We start from the raw sequence: 5,176 nt of genomic DNA on the forward strand, positions 1-5,176 counted from the left end.
ATCTATAAGTTGCCACATGTTCCGTGGCTTTACCTGTTGCCTTTATATGTTGCTCCCTGGATGGCAGGCTGGCGTCTCTCTCCCAGCCTTCTTTTTCCCACAATTCTCTTTTCTGCTTGCCCTGCCTATACTTCCTGCCTGGCTACTGGCCAATCAGCATTTTATTTATCAATCAATCATCCACAGCACTTTCCCTTTTCTTTTTTTTTTCCAAAAGGAAGATTTTAACTTTAACATAGTACAATTACATATAACAAAACAATTATCAAGCAAGAATTATAAAGGCCGGGCGGTGGTAGTGCACGCCTTTAATCCCAGCACTCGGGAGGCAGAGCCAAGCAGATCTCTGTGAGTTCGAGGCCAGCCTGGTCTACCAAGTGAGTTCCAGGAAAGGTGCAAAGCTACACAAAGAAACCCTGTCTCGAAAAACCAAAAAAAAAAAAAAAAAAAAAAAAAAAAAAAAAAAAATTATAGTTATAATATCTAGTCTATTTGTATTTGGCAAAAATAAGGAAGATATCTTATCTATCCTATATTTGTGAGTCTAAGGTTTCATATCTAACTTATCTTTTATCATAACTAAGGAAATTATAACTATCTAGTCTTCAACTACATCAAAGACCTCAGAAGGATATAATATTACTTGAGAAATGGGAGAAGGACGCAAGCAACTTTTGGGAGTCTTGCGAGAGTAGACAGAGACAGCTGGTAGCCTGGACAGTCATCCAAAGTTCCTCTGTAAAGTTGGGGCATCTCTCATCAGCCCACAGGCCTAGATTCTCTCAGTCACTTTTCTCTGTCCTGTAAAATGTCTGGCAGTTTCCTCTGTGAAGCAGGAACCTGAAGGACTATTTTGCCAAGCAAAGTTCAGTGGTCACCTTCCTATAAGTCCTGCATGTCCAGTCGATCAAGCAGTCCAGGCAAAAACAGTTTCTTGCCCAAATGACTATTTTTACCAAGAAGAAGATAAACTCCATATAGAGTGTCTTTGATGCCCATCCTCCTCTCTGAAGTAAATTGGTGCTGCCAGGAGCAGACATGTCTCACTGTCCAAAAAGTCTAAATTTTTAAAAAACATTTTAAAAGCCATATTCTGTAGGTCTTTGAAGTATTTGAAGATTACCTAACTAATTGAATTATATCTATGTATACATAGAAAACTTAACATGACTATAAGTTTGACTATCATAGAAGACTAGTTATTAATCTGTATTTTTAATTATCCATTACAATCTAAATGAGTTACATAAACATAATACCTCAAATGAGAGTAGAAATATATATATAGTATAACAAAATTAACTTCAAATTTGTATCAATAAACTAAAATCTACAGCAATATAAAACATTTCTATACAAGTTGTCGCTCTTTAAAAGTAGGTTCAACAATCTACCCTTTTAACCTATCATATCTATAACCTATATATCTATATCATATCCCCCTTTCTTCTTTTAGAAAGAGATTGACTATGACCAATAACAATTTGTAACCAAGAACCTAAACAAAGACAAACATCCATAATCAATTTTTTTGGGAATGTGGGCATAGTTTTTTAGGCTACTTCCTGCTGTATAAGGGTGCTGTATTCTTATGGGGACATAAAGAAAATTTTAGGATTATAGCTGTATTGTCTGAGCCATTTGCCTTGAAACTGGTCTGCATGTTGGATCATCTGGGCCTTGATGTCATCAGAGAACTTTCAGGGGGTCTTTGCTGGTCAAACCTGATGTATCTTAATCTGGAACAAATCCATAGCCTCTTGCTTTCTGTGGAAACAAAAGCAGAGCCCCCTTTCCAAAGCAGCATATCCAAATTTTGAAGTCAAGATACCTTTAAAATATGCATATTGGTTTAACTCAGCAGTCTTTACAATCAAATGACTTTCTGCAGTTAAGAATCCCAAGGACAACACAATCCAGATTCTCTGTGAGATATCCATCTTTACATGGCTTATGTTTTATATTACTTTTATTTTCTCTTTAAAGACTTTATTTTTTAAAAACTATGTATTTCTTTATATAACTGCATATATTACTTTTTTTCTCTCTTTCAAGCCTATTGTATATTTTTATACATATTGTAAACTGTTGAAGAGTTTTATCCCATATGAATCTGTCTCATTGTGAATCTTGAAACTGCAGCATTCTTTGCCCACCTCAGCTTCCCAACACGGCAGAACTATGTTTACAGCCAGCTCTGGGAACCATGCTCGCACTGACTCTGGGAAGCAGTGGGTCTATGCTTCCATCAAAGCAGTGTATAATCCAGAAACATTTTTTTTAACTAGCAAATGTTATATCAACCCTACAGTGTACTGCATGGTTTGGAATCTGCCATGCTGCATGCAGGTCAAGCCTGCACATTGCGAACCCGCCATAGAGTAGCTCAAGCCCGCATGTTGCGGCATCTAACCACCTGCATGAGACACGAAGTAAGAATCTGATTTTGGCTCCATTTAGAATTGCTTATTAAGTATTCTTAGGTTTTAGGTGGAAACTCAAGCTGTTGGGCACTATTTGTAGTTGGAGTTTTCTCCTGTCTTTCTCAGACCTGCAGCCACTCAAACCCAAATAAACACACAGATGCTTATATTATTTAAACTGTTTGGCCTAATGGCTCAGGTTTCTTGCTATCTAGTTCTTATATCTTAAATTAACCTATTTCGATTGATCTATAAGTTGCCACGTATTCCATGGCTTTACCTGTTGTCTTTACATGTTGCTCCCTGGACGGAAGGTTGGTGTCTCCTAGAGTTACAAGTTTTAAGTTAACTTTTTGTTACAGATTTTTAACCATACCAAATTCCTTTAGATATTTTTTAATGAAGTAGAACAGAATAAAACAGCTTTAATATTATTTATACTCAAATGACATATGAATCCTGGGTTTTGTCACTAAGGTAATAGTGCCCCTGCCCCATGATAGGTTTCTCCATTGACACAGTAAGCCAGATCAAGCTGAATTGAAAAAGTATAACAACAGGTTTATTTGAGCAAAGCAACTCATGGCTGGTTCTGCAGTCCCAGGGGAGGCTGGAGAAGCCTCACCCAGAAACGAAAGTGGGGATACTTTATAAGTTGTAGGCAAGGAGTGATGACATGTCTGCCACAAGCTGGGTTTGTATCTGAGTATGGTCAAAAGCTGACCACTTTAGGTGAGGACTTGGGTGGCTGTCAACTTCAGGGGAGGAAGCTGCAGTATCTACCAAAAAGGTGGAACTGGGCTTTTTGGTGCCTCTCTGTGGTGATTTATTGTGCACCCCAATACAACTTATCTGGGGATCAGTGGACAGAGCCAGCCATTAGACTAGACATAGAGGCCACATAGTGGTGGCAAGCACCTTTAATCTTATCACTTGGGAGGCAGAGATCTGACTGGATCTCTGTGAGTTCAAGACCACATTGGGTACAGAGCCAGATATGGTGGTACATACTTTTAATCCAAGCACATAAAGGTCTGGAGGTCTGTACAGGTAGACAGAAAATGACAGAGCTGGGCAGAAAAAGGAAGTGATGTAGTGAGCAGAGAGAGGAAATGAGATGGCAGAACAGAAAGGCATATAGGCGTGGGTATACAGGAAGTAGATCTCTTTGGTGGAGGGTCTCCAAGTGGTAAGAACATGGCTGTCTTCTTTCTGCTTTTCTGATCTCTTGGCTTTTTACCCCAATATCTGGCTTCAGGTTTTTATTAATAAGACCATTTAGCAATTCGTCTATACTTTTCCTTTGTTTGAAGACTCTCTGAGTGGGTGGCGTTTGGAGAGAGAGACAGAAATGGGGCTTTCCAGATCATGCAGGGACAAGCTGGAGGTTCCAGCCAAACATCATTCATGAAACAATCACATTATAAACATAATAATCAATGCTTGCTGAGTCATATCCATGACATGATAGCACTGTGTCGACATGAAGGTAATACTAAACTATGAGTTTCTCATTGTAGAAAATGTACAATTTTTTTTTTTTGAGATAGGATAAAATGTATTTGAGGCTGAATTTGAACTTTCTAGGTACCTGAGAATGACCTTGATCTACCTTCCCTGATAGGCATGCACCACCACTGGTTTTATGGAGTGCTGGGGCTACATGCTAAGGGTTTCATGCATGTTAGCAAACATTCTACCAAATGAGCTACATCCCCAGCCCTTAAAGACTTTTTAATGTCCAATATACATAGAAAGCCTGACATAGGAAGAGAGAATAACCCATATTAGTAAGATTAAAGTGTTATATTCTATCCTTAAGTCAATGGACGTTTGGACACACCAAAGGGTTAGAATGCTAGGTACCTCACATCTGGTTAATGCCTTTAGAAGTTGGCATTGTTAGTACAGCCTGCTGTTTTACATTGTGTTCTGTACTTTTCTGATAAGTTTTCAGAGTGGACTCCTGTACTAGAATCTCTGTGTAAGATAGTTTATCTTGAATGCTTAGGACCAAATGTTTTGGGATTTAACATTATTTTTTAAATGTTTTGATATACATAATAAGATATTTGGGGAGTTAGTGAATCCTATGCAAAAACCTTACCTTTATTTAATATAAAGCTCCACTGTAGATGTAACCAATCGTCTTATTAAAATAAGAAACACAGAACCAATGTAAAAGAGAAAGCCAAGAGGTTAGAGCTCAGAGCTAAAATCTTACCCTTCCTCCTGCAGTGCTCCTAGCTTCCCTGAAAGGGAGCTACTTCTTGTGTGTCTGTCTTTAAATAGTCTTTCTGTTCTGCCTTCTCATTGGTTGTAAACCCAAACACATGACTGCCTCATCACTGTCTGTAAGTACCGTCCTCCAGGTCTTAAAGGCATATGTCTCCAATGCTGGCTGTAACCCTGAACATACAGAGATCTACCTAGCTCTTCTACCAAGTGCTGGAATTAAAGGCGTGCGCCGCCGCCGCCACCGCCGCCACCACCACCACCACCACCACCACCACCACCACCACCACGCTCTTGCTATGGCTCTAATAGCTCTGACCACTGGGCAACTTTATTTATTAACATACAATGAAAATCACATTTCAGTAAAAATAAAATACCACCATACTCCACTTCAAGCATAAAGCTAATTTTCAAAATAGCAGGGCTGATGAACTCACAAAGACTCTGACAGTATGTACAAGACCCACACAAATTCAAGCCGGACAAAAATCCCCACTGAGGAGGGGAAGTGAAAA

The sequence above is a fragment of the Peromyscus maniculatus genome, chromosome 9 (assembly GCF_049852395.1).
Source record: "Peromyscus maniculatus bairdii isolate BWxNUB_F1_BW_parent chromosome 9, HU_Pman_BW_mat_3.1, whole genome shotgun sequence".
Classification (NCBI taxonomy): Eukaryota; Metazoa; Chordata; class Mammalia; order Rodentia; family Cricetidae; genus Peromyscus; species Peromyscus maniculatus.